This window comes from Cryptomeria japonica, chromosome 4 (genome assembly GCF_030272615.1).
Source record: "Cryptomeria japonica chromosome 4, Sugi_1.0, whole genome shotgun sequence".
Taxonomy (NCBI): Eukaryota; Viridiplantae; Streptophyta; class Pinopsida; order Cupressales; family Cupressaceae; genus Cryptomeria; species Cryptomeria japonica.
Genome location: NC_081408.1, coordinates 396,901,164 through 396,919,704, shown reverse-complemented (window position 1 = coordinate 396,919,704; position 18,541 = coordinate 396,901,164).

Below are 18,541 nucleotides of genomic sequence, written 5' to 3'. Positions count from 1 at the left end.
GAAAATATCTGTGCAAATGCTCTAGATGGCGTCTTTATGGGTACCTATAGAGACAAAAGTATCTGAACTACATTGCACAGGCATGAGTGACATAAAAAATTGGGTCCAAAATTGGACCTTGATCATTGGGTCGACAACCATCCCTGACAAAGAGCTTTCAAACTCTAATGACCACCAAGAAAATTGAGTTTCAGTTGTTGATCAAGAGATCTTGTGCGAAGATGGCCATGCGAGATCTCACCATGTAAGTGTGCTCAAAATCCGAACAAAAGATTAAAACATGATCATCGGATCAAACTTTTATGAAGATCTGACGACCGCAATTGTCAAACGTGGCACGCCAGGTCCATGCTTCATTCACTATCTTTGACTGCTGACTAGTCTTGTATACCATGCAAGATAAGGGGGAACAACCATCCCCTTTGCATTTGCTTTGTCTTCTTATCCCATAGGTCCCTTTGCACCTCTTGTTTTCCTCATAGGATAAGCATTTCTTTGTTTCTACTTTGTTTCTTATCTTGTGACATCTCTCTTGTCTTTGTTTTCCTTTGTGGGATAAGTGTTTCTTTGTTTTACTCTTTTTTCCTTATCCCATGGGAACGTGCAGGATAAGGAAGTCCTTTGTTCCCCTTGTATCTTATCTCGCAACATCACTTATGTGTTGTTCTAACCTCATAGGATAAGAAGAAATCCTTTCTCTTTTCTTTTTCTTATCCCATGACATCATTTGAGCCTCCACTTTACCCTACGGGATAAGCATTTGCTACTTTTGCTCCTTTTTATTCTTATCTCATGTGACCCTATTGATGTCTTTATAACTCCACGGGATAAGAAAAATCCTAGCTTTATTTCTTATCCCATGACATCAAATTGTGGCCCCCTCGACCCTGTGGGATAAGAGAAAACACATTCTCTTTGATAAATTTATACTATGTGACCACCTTGTCTCCATATTGTTCTTTGATGACGATTGGGGCCCACCTCAGTGCCAAATAACATGCTACAAATTGAGGCGGTCATCAACAGGACCCGATCAATAAAATGACATGTTATTGACATGAGCTATTGATATAACATATGAGGCATAGGGATCAATAACACTTGTGTCATTGACATATCATATAAACCTCATGTTATATGACTGCAAAACTATGAAGAAGCAACTAACCCTGTTAAGATTGATAACATGACATGTTTTTGGTATTGACTAACACGAAATGTTAGCCACACTGAAATCCCATAACTGATCCCTGCTAAGGTTGGCACAAAAATTGCCAACAATATCTTTTATAATGAACCTTTCTATTTTGTGAACGTGCTTATCCGTGATGAGGATCTCTTTCCTTCTTTTAGAAGATTGATCTTTTATAAATGACCTCTCTTTGATGTCCTTGTCTCTATGCTTGGGGGGCAAGGGTGATATTTCTATCCTCTATTCTTTTCTCCAATGATTCACCTTTCCTTTGTGGAGTTGTATTTTTCAATTGATGTCATCTCTTGCATAGAATATGTGTTCATTATTTAGGACCTTTCTCTGTTTGAAATGATACATCTTCCATGAACGACCTCTCCTTAGTGAAAGTGTGTAATCTTTTGCTAAGAATCCCTTTTTCCTAAATATTGGAGAAGGCGTACATTCTTCTTTTCCTTCTCATTAAGGATGATATGTTTATCAAAGATCCCCTTTATTCTCAAAGGTGGATGCCTTTGGATAATGATCTCTTCCTCCTATTCACAATTCAAAAGGTAATTCTTTCCCAAACCCTAATTCTGGATTTTTACACTTAATCTTTTCTCTTGTGTTAGAGAGCTCCAATCCTCATACTCTTGGTTGTGTTGGAATTGTGATTTAGTTCTCTTTCTTACCAAATGATTCTCTATTGGTTTTGATATTGTATCAAACCTGGTTGTGGGTATTTGTCATTAATTTTTCCTCACAATTCAACATGGTAAATATGATGCCCTATTTCAACTCACTAATTAGCAAGCCAAAACAGGGGGCATATAGCTAATTGCAAATTTCATTACTTCCTTAGTAAGCATTTAGGTGATTTTGTGATTTTATCTAATAACGTGGTTTTGTAGGGTGTGGTTCCTAACAATGTACTACAGATACCATTGGGGGCTTCATCTGATACCTTATGAATATATCCTTTTTCATGAAATGTTTACTTCTCTCTACTTTATCTTGCATATGCACATAGTGTCATATGACTAGTAAAGTGGGGGATAAATGTAGGGTCATAAATTGTACACCCTTAATTGGGTGGCACATTTACACACTTAAGGTTGGCACTCTCCTTAGTGTGTTTGCATGTTTCATTTTAAATTCCCTTCAAGCATTTAATTAATTAATTTAATTAGATCTAAAGTCTTCTTTCATCCCTCTACACATCATAAAATTGAGCCCTTTACCCTAAGTGTGCCCCTTTTTATTATATTCTTTCAATTAATTAATTCACGAAAAGTTCTAATTATGTCCTATTTCGACCTTCAAGGCTTGATTCCACATACCTAAACACCTTGAATTGTCGTATCCTTCTGGAGTTGACTTTAGAATCAAGATACCTTGCATCCCTTAAAATTTAGAAAAAAGTCGACCGGACCATGGTGTAGCCTCTTGGTCCCTACTTTTTCTCCCTGAATTTTGGGAGCATTTTTTGGTGTCATTTTTATGTTTAAATCCAAAGGATTTTGAAATTATATTGATTCTAGGTCATCCTATGATCAAAAGAAAATTTAGGGTTTCATACATATAGCCTTCTCTTTCCTCATTTGAAGGATCCATCTACAAGCAATTGAAGAAGCCTCTTATGAAGTGAAAGTGTAGGTTTATGTGAAGCCTTCAATTAGAAAATTGAGCATCTATCAAGTGTACATCAATTATTTTCATCATCTATTGAAGCTTTGAAGATATTGAAAAATAATTGGAGATCATCGACTGTTGATTGGCTTGTACCTCTCCCTTAGGGTTTGGTATGATTTCAATTTATTTTCATATCTTTGTATGAGCTTCATAACAATCATTTTCAGATTTACATTCATGCTTTAGATCCATTATTGCATTTGTGATTTGAAGCATTTACATTTACATTTACATTCATTTAGGGTTTACTCTCAAGTATAGGGTAGAACTCTAGATTTACTTTCTTGTTCATTTAGGATCTTGCACACACATTTTCAGTACATTATCGACTATTTGTAGAGGTGGAAATTACCAAAACAAGGGGTTTGACTAAAGAAAAACCCCATATAGCCACCTAGCCACCATTTGTCAAGTTGCAAGCATAGGTACAAAAATCCAACGGATGCATGACATTCAGAACCAAGGAAGCACATAGGTGCAGACTCAAGATCAAAGGCAAATCTCAAGGGCATGGCATCCTATTCCAAGACCAAGGTTTCACACCCTCATCCTCTATGTTTTTTTTTCTTCTTGTGGTAGTTCAAGATTACAGAGCTTCAAGATCTAGATTCTAGAAGAACAACTCTCTACTGTATCAGAGACTAGGGCATGACGTCCTGGTCCTACTCAGTCAGACTGAAATTTTAGTGACATGTGCACATTTGAGTTCCTTTTCCTGCTTTATACTCAACCTCTTAGTTTCATATATGGAAATTTCAATGTTTTCATTTTATATTTGTATTTTTGGTCATCTCCCTAGCCTAGTTGATCATCTCATTATATTTTACACATCTCCCCTTCTTAGCAACAAATGAATAGAAACCCTAAAGCTATTCCTTGACTCTCTCTTAGTCAAAGTAAATAATCACCTTAGGCTCTTTCATATTCCAATGTGTACAAGAGAGTGGGATTAGGTCTTAGTTTACTTGATTCCATTTTCATCCTACACAAGGATATTTGTCATTCTTGGTTAACTTACATCCGATGGTCATAGGTGTATACAATGACTTGTAATTCTCCAACCCAAACTTCTTTAACAATTCTTTGATGTACTTAGACTGAGAAATGAATCTTCTTTTATCATTCTTATTAACTTGCAAACCAAGAAAGAAATTCAACTCACCAATCATAGACATCTCAAATTCTTTTTGCATCTCACTAGTAAATCTTTTGCAGATATCTTCATTTCCTCCAAATATTATGTCATCAACATATACCACAACAATTAGGATTTTACTTGAATCAGTCTTGAAATATAAATTGTTGTTAGTTGAACCCTTCTGAAATCCTTGATCAGTTTAGGTACTTGTCTAATCTTCCATAGCAAGCTCTAGGGGCTTGTTTCAGTCCATACAAAGCCTTTTTCAATCTACAAACAATGTTTGGACTATCTCTCAACATGAAACCTTCTGGTTGTTTAATGCAAATTTCTTTCAATTCTCCATTCAAGAATGTTGATTTTAGATCCATCTGATAGAGCTTGAAGTCCTTTAATGCTGCAAATGCCAAGAACATCCTAATTGCCTCCATCCAAGCAACCGGTGCATAAGTTTCATCAAAGTCAATACCTTCAATTTGAGTGTATCCTTTGCAAACCATCCTTGCCTTATTTCTTACAACCTTTCCATTTTCATCTAGTTTGTTTCAGAATACCCATTTTGTTCCAATCACATTTTTTTCTTCCAGTCTATTGACTAATTCCCATGTTTGTTTTTTCTCATTCTGATATAGTTCCTCTTTCATTGAATTCAACCAATTCTAATCATTACAAGATTCTTCTACTATCTTTGGCTCATGTTCATATAGTAAACATAACAAGAGTTTTTATGAGCTTCTTTGCTTCTTGTGATGATACCTTTGTTCTTATATCCAATAATTTGATATTCTGAATGATTCCTTTGAAAATATCTTGGAGTCTTGGATGCATATGCCAAAGAATTATGATAATTCATTTCTTTATTTCTATTTTCTTCTTCCTTTTATCTTTCTTTGGACTTATCAAATACATATTGTGCTATCTTTTTGTGTATCCTTTGCAAACCAACCTTGCCTTATTTCTTACAACCTTTCCATCTTCATCCAGTTTGTTTCAGAATACCCATTTTGTTCCAATCACATTTTTCTCTTCCAGTCTGTTGACTAATTCCCATGTCTGATTTTTCTCAATCTAATCCAATTCTTGTTTCATTGAATTCATCTAATTCTGATCATTACAAGATTCTTCTACTATCTTTGGCTCTGTTTCATATAGTAAACATAACAAGACTTTTTTCTTGAGCTACTTTGCTTTTTGTGATGATATCTTTGTTCTAACATCAGTATGCCTTGCTCTTTGTTGAATAACCCAAGACTATGCCTTCATCTGCTTTATTGTCGAACTTTCAAAGATTATCCTCATCTCTTTGGATGTAGCACTTGCTCCCAAATACTTTGAAATATTTTATTATCAGAGTTATACCATACCAAAGTTCATACCATTCTATTGTGGTTTCCAGGGGGCAAATAACTATCTTCTAAAGATATGTCTCTCATAGAAGTCATTGAACTCATCAGAAATAAATTCTCCACCTTTGTCAGATCTTAAACACTTGATTTTCCTATCAATCTCATTCTCAACTTTTTCCTTGAATATCTTGAACTTCTCTATTGCCTCAAATTTATCTCTTATAAATGCAACCCAAGTCATCATAGCATAATAATCAATCAGTAACTTGAAATACTTGTCACTTTGTAGGATCCTTGTTCAGGTCAGATCACATAGATCTATTTTAACCAAATCTAGTAATCTGGTGGATGAGTATTATTTTCCTCTGAGTGTGCTCCTTGTCTGTTTTCCTACTTGACATTCCTTGAAGATGTTGTTCTTCAGTTTATTCAATCTTGGTAGATCTCTCACTGCACTCCTAGAACTGATCTGTACTAGGTTGTCAATGTTGATATGACACATCTTTCAATGCCATAGCTAGATATCATCAAGTTGAGATATTAAACAATGTCTTGTAGCTCCTTCCAATTGATACATGTTTCCATTTGTCCTCCTTCCAACTACAATAACCATTTCAGACTCTTTCTGGATCTCACATCCATTGTCCTAAAAAATAACATTATATCCATTTTCGCACATTTGTCCAACACTCAAAATATTATGATACAAACCTTTCACATAGTAAATATTGTCAATGTTACGTTTTTTATCAAAAGTAATTTGACCAATTCCAACAATCTATGTTGTCTGATCATCTCCAAATCTAACAAAACCTCCATCATACTTTTCAAGCTTTATGAAATTACTCTTATCATCAATTATATGATTTGAACATCCACTATCAATCAACCATTCATTCTTATCTCTTCTAGAATGAAATGAATTAGCAACAGTCTTAGAAATATCAAACTTAGGAAAATCCTTTTCTACCTGAAATAAACAATCACCTTCCTCATAGTCTAATTCATCATTTTAAATGCCAACATCATCCTTAACATAAAAGGTTTTCTTATTGAATTTTATTTTGTTTTCCCTGAAATTTTGCCTAGTTGCTTTTTTCGGACATCTAGTAGCTATATAACCAATCTTTCCATATCTAAAACATTTAAAGGGTAACATACCTTTGTATTTTCTAGTGCCTTTCTTCAATTTCCTTACAAAATTTTCTTCTAACTCATCTAACCTTTCTTCACCATCCCGACCATCTTCAGATGCTTTGAATGTTGTCTTTGTGTGATGTATGTAAATTGAATCAAGTGGCTAAAACCTAATCCCACTCCCATGCACACATTGGAATACGAAAGAGCCTAAGGAGATAATTAACTTTGACTTCTTCTTGCAAGAGAGAGACAAGGAATACCTTTAGGGTTTCTGTTCCTTTGCTACCATGAAGAGGAGATGTGCCAAATGCAAATGTGATAATCAACTAGGCTAGGAGATGAACAAAATGCAACCATAGACTGAAAATGCAGAAACTTATAGATCTGAAAATAAGAGACTAAGTACAAAGAAGGAAAAGGAAATCAAAGGGGCACCTATCATTGAAATTTGATGTTGACTGTGTAAGACCACAAGGATACGCCCTGGCCCTTGATTTCTAAGGAGGTAGTTGATCTTCTGGAATCCAAATCCTTAGGCACTGAGATGTAGATCTGCCAAAAATGCTAAAAAACATAGAGGACCAGGGTACCATGCCTTGGTCCTAAACCAAGAGGTTACACAGTGGTCCCAAAAAACTAAGGTCTGATTCAGGGACTAAGTCTGCACCTGTGTATTTCATCAGTTCCAAAATTTGTGCATTCATCAAATCTCTATACATGTACCTGCAACTTGAAAAATGGTGTCTAGGTGGCTATTTAGGGTTTTTGCTTAGTCAAACCCCTTGTTTTGGTGATTTCCAACTCCACAAATAGTTAATAATGTACTAAAAATGTGTGTGCAAGAATGTTGTGTGTATGCAAGATCCTAAATGAACAAGAAAGTAGATCTAGAGTTCTACCCTACACTTTGGAGAGTAAACCGTATATGATTGTAAATTATTCAAATCACAAATGCAATAATGGATCTAAAGCATGAATGTAAATCTAAAAATGAATGCTATGAAGCTCATTCAAATAAATGAAAATAAAATGAAACCATACCAAACCCTAAGGGAGAGGTACAATCCAATCAACAATTGATGATATCCTATTATTCTTCAATGTATTCAAAGATCCCAATTGATGTTGAAAATGATTGATAGAGACTTGATAGATGCTTGATTTGTTGATGTAGACTTCACATAACCTACACTTTCACTTCATAAGTGACTCCTTTAATCACTAGAGAATGGACCCTTCAAATGTGGAAAGGAATGGCTATATGTATGAAACCCTAACTTTGTTTTGGGTCATAGGCCGACCTAGAATCAATATAATTTCACAATCTCCTAGATTGAAACATTACAATACTGCCAAATCATGCTCCTGAAATTTGGGGAGAAGTTGTCGGGACCAAGAGGCTGTCCCTTGGTCCGACCAAATTTTTCTCAAATTTTTGGGGAAGATTATGATTCTAAAGTGAATTCCAGAAGGATGTGGAGATTTGAGGTGTCTAGATATGCGAAATTGGGCCTTGAATGTTGAAATAGGACATAATTAGGGTTTTTGATGAATTAATTAATTAGAAAAATAAAATAAAAAGGGACACACTTAGGGTTAAGGGCCCAATTTTATGATGTGTAGAGTGATGAAAGAGGAATTTAGATTTAATTAAATTAATTAATTAAATTCTTAAAGGGAATTTGAAATGCAAGATGCAAACACACTAAGTCAGTTGCTAACCTAAGCGTGAAATTGTACTTACCCAACAAAGGGTGTATAATTTATCACACTATATTTAGCCCCCACTTTAGCGGTCATATGACACTACATGTATATGCAACCTAAAGTATAGAAAAGTAAACATTTCATGAAAAAGGATTATCCATAAGGTGTCAGACGAAGCCCTCAACAGTATTTGTAGTACACTATTAGGAACTGCACCCTACAAAACCATTCGTTAGATAAAATCACAAATTCACCTAATTTCTTACTAGGGAAGTGATGAAGTTCGTGCATAGCTATATGCTCCCCTCTTTTAGCTTGCTAATTAGTGAGGTGAAACAGGGTATCATGTTTGCCATGACAAATTGTGAAAAGAGGTGATGAAAAATTCTCACAACAAGGCTCGATATGAGATCAAATCATATCATGGAATATTTGGTAAGAAAGAGAACTAAATTACAATTTCAATGCCACCAAAGATGCAAAAATCAAAGCTCTCTAGCTCAAGATATGGATAATTGAGTAGAAAATATAGAAATTAGGGTTTTGAAAAATGCATACCTCATAAATAGTGAAAATGACACTTTTGTTTGTCATTTTCTCACTTTTTGTCTTTTGTGCAATAGAGGAGCCCACATAGAAATCACGATGCCTCAAAGATGGTTTGAGATGCCCACTCAGATAGAGATCCTATGGTAGTCCGTGATCGTCAATCATTCGCTTGACAAGGTGAGTCCACTGAGCCACATACATACTTTATGTTGACTTTCTGTGTACAAAGGGTTGACTTTTTAGTGGATAGAAAAGTCTGATCACACATGAGGCCCCAACAGGGTGCCATGGTCCCATTTGAGTGTTCCAGTTGGGTGCCCTAGTCCACCTAGGGCGCCATAGTCCCATTGGGATGCCCTGGTCCTCCTAGAGTGCCTTGGTCCTTCTATGGTGCCCTGGTTACTGAACCAGGTGACCAAGGGATGTCAAAGGATCTGGCTATTGATGTTTATTTGATTAATTGCATTTCTAGACATAGTATTGATTACTGATTGTTGATTTTGCAAAAATTACCATACATACGAGAGCACACCACCGGACACACATATCAAAGTTTGTGGTGCTAGATTCCCTGATTGTCTCAAGAGCATAGAGAGCTACTACTTGCATTAGGATTGTGGTGCATATGTAACATGCTATCCATGAAGTACCATCCAACGATGCTTATGGCACTTATGGAGAGATGGGACATAAACACCTCTACATTCTTCCTATCCGTGGGAGAGATGATGGTCACTCTTGAGGACATGTACCACATATTGAGACTTCCCATTAGAGGGTGGATAGTGAGGTATCAGATAGGTCAGCCACCATCATCATTCAAGACTGAGAAGATGTACTGCATTGGATGAGCCATTCTTAGTGAGACGAGGGGTTAGATTATGATTCATTGGTTACTACACCACACTCGTGTCATTCCACTCATGAGGAGACTCATGATAGCCACTTTAGGTCTAGGCATATGTCCTGATGGATGAGGTAGTCACATGCATGGGGGTCTCACTTATGCTATCCGAGTGATGGAGGAGAGGCAGATAGTGTTCTTTTGGGGATTGATCATGTTAGCTCATCTCTACCATGATCTAGGAGAGTATGTCTATGGAAAGGGGAGTAGTTTGATGACATGCACCCTTTTGCAAGTTTGGATGTTTGAGCACATTACATGTACTAGGCCAGCACGAGTACCAATTGATGTGGGTTTTGATGTACATAGATCATATGCTTACCCACTTATCTGTCTATGGCAAAATGGTGATCTATTGTATTGGAGAGCTATCATATGTAGATTGAGAGCAGATGACATTTGTTGGAGGCTGTACTAGTGGATGGCCACTTGGCTAGACCAGCACAAAAAACTTTGGCTCATGTAGAGGGACACCACACCTACATCATAATTATATTCTACTTCAATTGTGTTAGGAGACAATTTGGGATAGAGCAGGGCATTCCTTCATATGTCTCAATCTTCATTCAACACTCTCAAGTTATCATGAGACCAAAAGAGATTCCTAGGCCTACCAATGATGATGTAGATCTCATAGATTCAGATGATAAGGAGAGAGATTCTTATGTCCCTTTTAATGATGATATGGGAGTCCACCATAGGTATATCACACGATGGGACATGACTTACCAAAAAGCTATATTTACTTTAGATTATTTGGGGGGTAATCTTGGTCCATGGATGAGAGTAAGAGATTCCACTAGTGAGGATCATGAGGCATCCAAGGATCTGAGTGACACATATGCATAGGATCACCAGGATGAGAGAGAGGGGGAGGAGGGAGAGTAGCAGGAGATAGGGTGGAGATAATAATGATGGTGATGAGGTTGAAAGAGGTGGGGAAGGAGGACATGGAGATGAAGATGAGGAAGGATAGGAGGATGAAGAGAATGAGGAGGATGATTAGAGAGGACAAGGAGAAGGGGAGGATGAGAGAGAGCAGGAGGAGGAGGAGGATGATATCCCCCATCACTTAGGGTATAACACCTATAGCCATGGATCCACCAACAATGGTGACTAGAGAGGAGGCGATAGACATAGTGAGGCCCATCTTGAGCATGTGTTGATCATCTCCCATAGTACCACCTTCCAGAGTACAGAGACCCTACGAGCGAGGAAAGGGAAACAACTCTAGATTAGAGGTGGTTGTAGCACATGAGCCACACTAGTAGGCGAGAGATCCAGGTAAGGGCTCCTTTGTTATTTAAGTGACTTCATTGATTTAAATAATGGTGTTGTAGTGTCATAAAATTTCAACCCTAGCAATTTTTGTCCTCATTAGGGTCCTCACGCACGTGAGATCGCCTCTAGCCTAATCAAAGACCAGAGACTGCTCAAACCTTAGAATCTGCTTCTTCCTTGGCCTTCGCATCACCCTGTCTACACTCTGCCCTAGAGAAGGGGGTAGGATAGGGGCATGGTGCCATTTCCCCCCCCAGGATAGGGGCATGGCACCGCTTTCCTCCTTAGACAGGGGCGTGGTGCCTCTATCCCTTCCTTATTTTGGGGCAGGACCTTTCCTGAGCATGCATTGTGGGTTGTGCATTGGGAGAGAAACTCCCCAATGTCGACCTATGACAAAAGTCAAATCCAGTAACATATATTTAAGGGGCACTTGTCCTCTCATTCATATAAGCTAGAATTTTGATAAGGTCATGTTGCATAAGAGATCGAGCATTCAAGAGCATTCAAGCATTCTTTTCCAGCATTGAGCATTCTCAAGTCTCCTTTCAAGGCTAGGTGTTGCATTCAAGTCAAGGATTCAACCATTGAAGAGGAGATTGATTCCAACATTCAATTTCGCACAAGTATTTCTATCAACATTACTACCACAACCTCCCTTGAGGTGATTTACAATTCAGTCTTTCACTTACAACTACTTGCAAGTACTTTCTTTCATTACTTGGTTAATTCCAAAACTGGGGTTTGACCTAAAGGTAAACCCACAATCCCAACCCATTTTCCTCTATTTTCTTTGTGTAGGTTGCTGGTGTGCAACTGTATTTTTAGATTTAGGCTTCATTTGCAGAGGCAGACAAACCCTTTTTGTTTCGCAGATTTTTCGGAGGACCGTGTACGTTCTCGCCATGGTCCAGGCAAATTTTCCTCAAATACGTAGGGTGACTTCATCTCAACATATTATTGCTAGATCTAGGTGCATTTCTTCATCCCATATTCTAATCTTAAGTTATAATCAGTGCTTTGTCACTTTTGCACTACATAATTCAATCAATTCCTTTCCATTTCAAATAAGGAAGAGGGGATCAACTTATCATTCCCATTTCATTCAGAATTCAATCTTCATCTTTGAAGGTTGAATTTAGTGAATTCTCCTCTCCTCTTCCAAATGTAACATGGTGAAAAGTGTTTGAAGGGTAGTCAATAGTGAAACTCTCATCTCTCCTTTAAGGGAAAGGGTAGTTTTCCTCTTGATCTCTCATGCACATTTCACCAACATTAGATTTTGGTGAACCCAATGTCTTGCATGCTTTCCTTTGAACAAAATTGCATATTTTTCATTTACAAGTTTTGAATTTCTGCAAATTTAGTGGTTAAATCATTAAAAACCCTAGTTTTTAAAATTAAAATTGAACTTGTGATTTGTAAAAATTGCTTGGGGTTATCTTAGATCTAAAAATTGTTTTGATTGTCAAATTTATAAAATTAAGAGGTTACTTGTTAAAACCCTAATTTTCAAAAATCATCTTGAACTTGTGCAAAAATTGGATTTCCATTTAATTTTCAGATTTTTGATTGTTCTCAGATTTGTCTTCAATCCTACAATTCAAATTTTCAATTTCCCTCCTTTTTCCCAAAATTTAAATTTTAAAATTAAGTGGTTGTTACAAGCTAGGGTTGTCGTTGCACCAAAAGATTGACCTATCAATGCCCGATACAACCACTAGACTTATAGAATCCATAGGAGGCTGTTAAACTATGTCATGAATCCCCGCGAGGGATGCTAGCCCACTGTCAACAATCCCCCTCCTAGCGTCACTCACCACGGCCTACGTGATTCGAACCTATGACCAAGCTCTGATACCACTTGTTACAAGCTAGGGTTGTCGTTGCACCAAAAGATAGACCTATCAATTCTCGATACAACCACTAGACTTATAGAATCCACAAGAGGCTATTAAACCATGTAATGAATCCCCATGAGGGACGCTGACCCACTATCAATAGTGGTTAGGTCATAAAACCCTAATTTTTAAATTTAATTGGATTTTGTGCAAATTTCAAATTAAATTCATTCCAATTCAGATTTCTGAACATTTTCCAAGGTGTCCCTATCCATTAGGTTTGACCTTTTTCAAAATTGCAATTCAATTCCTCTTTTTCTTCAAAACCCTAATAGGGTCCTATTTTCACATTTGCGCCTTCATTTCGCCCATCTAGAGGTCGTAAAATTGATCAATTTTTTGGGGTTAGCTTTGAAATCGTCGTAATATTCATCCTTGAAAAATTCAAAAAAAGTTGGTTGGACCATGTGTGTTCTCGCCATGGTCCTCAACTTTTTTCCCGAAATTTTGGGAGACTGTTATGACTATATTTAATAGCCTAAATCCAGAAGATTGGCTGATTTTGTTAATTTTTTATCCCTCTAGACTCAGAAATACCTCAAAAAATTCAACATTTAAAATTTTAAGAAATTTTTTAAAATTAAGAGGTTAATTATAGTCTGCCCTGATTTTAAAAATTCTGATTTTAAAATTAAGTGGTATTCCCTTGGCCCTAATTTTAAAATTTCAATTTCCTTTCATTTTTGGAAATTGTGTCATCCTCTTCCCCCAACAAATTTCAAATTGTGTCATCATTATTTTTTAAAATTTTGCATTACTCAATTTTGTAAGCTTTGTTCCTATAATTCAAAATTCAAAATTTCCCTCTAGTGCATGAGTTTTACCACTATTAGTCCTACCTATCCTATCCCCATTAGACAAAGCATTAGAATTAATGCTTCCCAAGGTTTAATTACAGAGGAGATGGAGCCTAATTTGGGTGACTTCTTTAATGAGGATCATGCTAATTTTTTCCATCCTAATCATGTCCTTATGCACCCCATTCATGAATCCCATGATGAAGAAGAAGCTTTAACTAGGGTTTCTATAGATCAACTTTCCACATTGGACAATCAATTTGATAACTTTCAACAATGTATGTCCCAAGAATACCCTAATAGTGAAGCTCTTCCAGTAATTGAAGGCCTTAAACACATGATTCAAATTGATAAGAATGGAATACCAATATTGCATGGCATTGCACATATTGTTGATTCTAATGTCATGCCTATCAACAGTTGTGCTGAAACCCTAGGTTATTTCCAACCTTCAACACAAGTCAATCCTTTTATTCCTTTGATTACTCTTATGACTAGTATTCCTACTTTTACCTCCAGCATTATGGCTACTTCAACTCAAAATTTCATTCCTACAACCATTGGTCATGGGGGCAATCCCTCTTCTTCATTTAATCCTCCATCTTTACCTATGTCTTCCATAAGTATTCCTACTAACTCTCAACCAATCAGTGTGACACAAGGGGGCCATTCCTTCAACAAATTTGTTCCTCCTTTAAGTGTCCCTTTTCCTACCCAATCATCACCCTTGCCTACTTATCATAATGTCCCACCATCTTATTCTTAGTCCATGTCTTCTTTCAATAAAATCACACCACCTTCTCAATCACCTATGTCTAACATCAATTCTTCTACCGAGATAACAATTAACAATCTTGCTCAAACCGTGTATTCCTTACAACAACAAATTACTTCCATGAGTCAGTCCAATTTTAGTGTGCCTGCCTTTTATGTTGTGAGCCCACTTTCTCTTGATATCGTTAAAGTCATGCCACCTAAACATGTTGAGATCCCTCAATTGGAACTCTATAATGGAAAAGGTGATCCTCTTACACATGTTAAAACATTTCAAACCTTGTGTATTGATTTTGCTTATGATCAAAGATTGCTTGCAAAATTGTTTACAAGAACACTAAGAGATGTGTCTTTACAATGGTATTGCAAAACAACATTGGTCCTAAAATCACTTTGACTGATTTAAATCACTGTAAACAAGATGTTAAAGAAAAAGACACTAATTTCATTGGTAGATATAAGCATTTGTGTGCTCAAATTTCTTTTCATGTACCTAATAATGATATTCAAATAATTTTCATTTCTAATTTACAAAAATATATCAGGGAAAAGCTTCTTTTGTTTGAGTTTACTTCCTTTCTATAGTTATGCGCAACACTCCACAATTATCAAGTATCTATGAGTCAAATAGAGAAATCTACTCCTATGGCTCCGAGTGATAAGGGGGAGAGTGTTCAACAACCATTTTCAAAGTTCAAACCAACAAAAATATTCATCAAGTTCAATGATACAAACAACAACTACAATGTGAATGCTACAACAGGTGTGCTTTCTATTTCTAAATTTTTCCAAAGAGAAAGACAGTTTACTTCCTTGAATGAATCTTTACATAGTATTATGTCTCAGTTGTTGCACATAAATGTTATCAAACTTCTTCCTATAAAAAAAATTTATCCTTCTAAACTTGCATCCCCTTATTTTGATAACAATTCCTTTTGTCAATTTCATCATCAACGTGGTCATGATACTGAGAAATGTTTCGCATTGAAGAATAAGATTCAAAACTTGATTGATAATAATACTATATCTGTGGTAGGTGTGAATGATAAAGGGAATAAATCAGTAGCTCCTAATCAAAATCTTAATATTTTCACCGATCCCTTGCTTTCTCATACCTCTAACATTATTGAGATTGTGCCTAATTCTCTCTCTTCTGAAGAATTCACCTCTATGGCTCCAAACTTGGTTAATATGGTAGAAACATAAGATACGCCTAAGGATCCTTGTATTACATTTGACCCTAGCGAGACCATTAGAGAACTTGATGGCCCTTTATGTTGGAATACAATGAATCCAATAACACTGAGAAGGGGGGATGAATTAGTGTTCTGCCAGTAATACAAGATTTTAACCTTTTATAACATACATATATAAACCGGTAAATGAAGAAACATATAACATGAAGTAAATAAACCAGCCACATGAATGAACACCATAACACACAGAACTTATATGTGGAAAACCTCAAAGAGAAAAAACCATGGTGGGATTTGTGAACCACAATATCAATTCACTGGCCATATGAAAGATATTACATAGCATGGGGGCCTACACATGCAGGAAGGCACACTACCTAGAGCACACTACTCAACACAAAAGAGTCTCACTCACTACAAGCTTCTGCTGAGATAAAACAGTACTAGTGAACTCACAAAATGCATTTGCAATGCCAAAAAGAGTTCTGGTTAAATCTCTGTTCTGTACCGATTCATAAACCCTAAACCCTTCTACCGGTATCTCCTTTCATCCAAGAATGCTTTATAAACCATCTACTAATCATAGTATGATATTACATTTGTATACAAATGACCTACATACATATCCTTCACATCACCTTGTTCTACTACCTTGTCATGTTACAAAATGACCTAACAGACTGACTTATATACCCTTTACAAACAATATGCCTTATTTCAGCTTACAATACAAAATATATTCAATGTTGGCCCTATACAATAATTACAAAATGATTTTACAAATAAAAACTTTCAGATCCCAAACTGATGTCAGCTTCACTGAAGTGTTGGATGTCAGTGTCGGTGTTGGTGCCAATGATGACCTTGAATACTCCAATGCCGATACCCACCAGTGTATGCCTCCAAATGCCGATATATGCCTTCAATAGAATCTTTTTGCCATCAATGACAACATATGAATCCAATGAGTGTCAATTGCCAATAATCTCCCCCTTTGGCATTGATGGGAACACTCATGTGAAAAATGGATTCCCTGCCGATTCAACTGAAACATGCTCCCCCTGAGTTGATTGACTCTATCTATAATATGCTCTGTCTGATATCCTCTCCCTAGGATTATATATATACATATTTTTCACATACTTATACTCCCCCTTTGGCATCAATGCCAAACACCGATGAAAGAATTGAAAGAATAATTATAGATTACTTTACCGGAGCTTGACCAATCTCAAGATTTTTGGATAAGCTTTCTCTAGAAACTGTACATAGGTATCCCAACTGGTTTTGAATGTTTTAGATATGGATACAAGTCCACTCAGTAAATGTGCAAGTGTTTATTTCTCAATGACTGCTGCCGGTGTGGGCTTCGCAAGCATATCCATACATTCCCTCTTATGTGCACCAAGTGAATCCAATCTTGGAATCACCAAACCTTTGAGACTCCTTTCTCTCTGAATGATCTAGTCTCTTTCCTTTCCAAATGAAAAAACCTGGTTCTCCAAGGTCAAAATTTGTCCATCAAAATAATTAGCTATATTAGCAATCTTTTCATCTAATTCTTTTAACCTCTTATCTACATTTGCTGCAAGAATTTCTATATTATAACAGACCCTGTAGATGTTAGTACACTGTTTCAAAGAATTTTTAACAAGTACAAGTTTGTCTTCAACCTTCCTCTTCTCTATCTCAATAATCTGGTCAAAAGTGGCTTTATTGGCTAGAGTAAATCTTTCAAGTTCTTTCTTGTCAAAAATCTGCTGCAATGATTGAAAGTTTTTAGATATGTGCTATTTCAATACCTTAAGCTTACCGGAAGGGATTGCTTCATTTTCAATCATACAATCAGGAATCAATCTATACAAAATTGTTATTGACTGATCTATTATTCCTTTGTCTACAGATCCTTCCTTCATTAGTTTTAGAGTATCCATCATCATTATCTCTATGGGACTCATCTCTATGATTGATTTATTCTCAACTTGAGAAGTGTTAATTGCCAAAAGCTTTGCAGGGTAAATAACTATTGATATAGTCTCCTTTTCCTTTTCTTCCTTATCCTCTCCTAATGTATGTCTTTTCTCATCCTCTTTTGCACCAGTGGCTTTGCCACTTGGTGCAACATCTGTTACTGCCGGTGGAGCATTATCCACAATATTATCTGTAACCTGTACATTATCTATTTTTCTTTGCCCAGACTATACAAATGTAGTCTCTGTCGGTTTAGTCTATACACTCTCATATGTTTTAGGTTTATCTACCAGTTCATTCAAAATTTGATCTGAACTTCCCAAAATTCCTTTCCCTTTAGATTGGCTCGGAATGGTGGGAGCAGTTGCCTTAGCAAATTCCTCCTAAGAAGTGAGAAAATCAAGATTCTTTTGGAAGAATTTAGCGCAACCATCTCTGGTCTCATTTATTATCTCATTGACTCTACCCATCATTAGGCCTATTTGCCATGTTTTGCTAGTAAAGATTGTTCTATTTGCAACATCTATACTTTTCATTTCCTCATTATTTATAGAGCCACACATACTCAAAATTTCAACTTCTTTAATTTCTTTGTCCGTACTGATTGCATCTAATCTCCTTGCATCTAACTTATTGTACAATGATAATGGAATTTCCTTCAAAATCTCTACCAAGTCCTTATATATGTCTAATTATAACAAAATTACTTATTCCATTTCATTTTTCTCGTTATCATCTAAATCCTCATATAAATTTGACACATTCTTCAAGATTCCATCTTTAGCTACATCATCAATTAACTCTGCATAAGTCATTGGGGGGATGATGGTAATATTACCAGATTCAATTTCTTCATAAATCTTACTCTTTTTCTTCTTGTTGGGGGTTGCAGGAGCGGATGGAGCAGGCTGCCTCTTCTAAGTAGGTTTCCTTGCCAGAGGTGTGGATGCAGTTGTTACCTTTCTAATTAT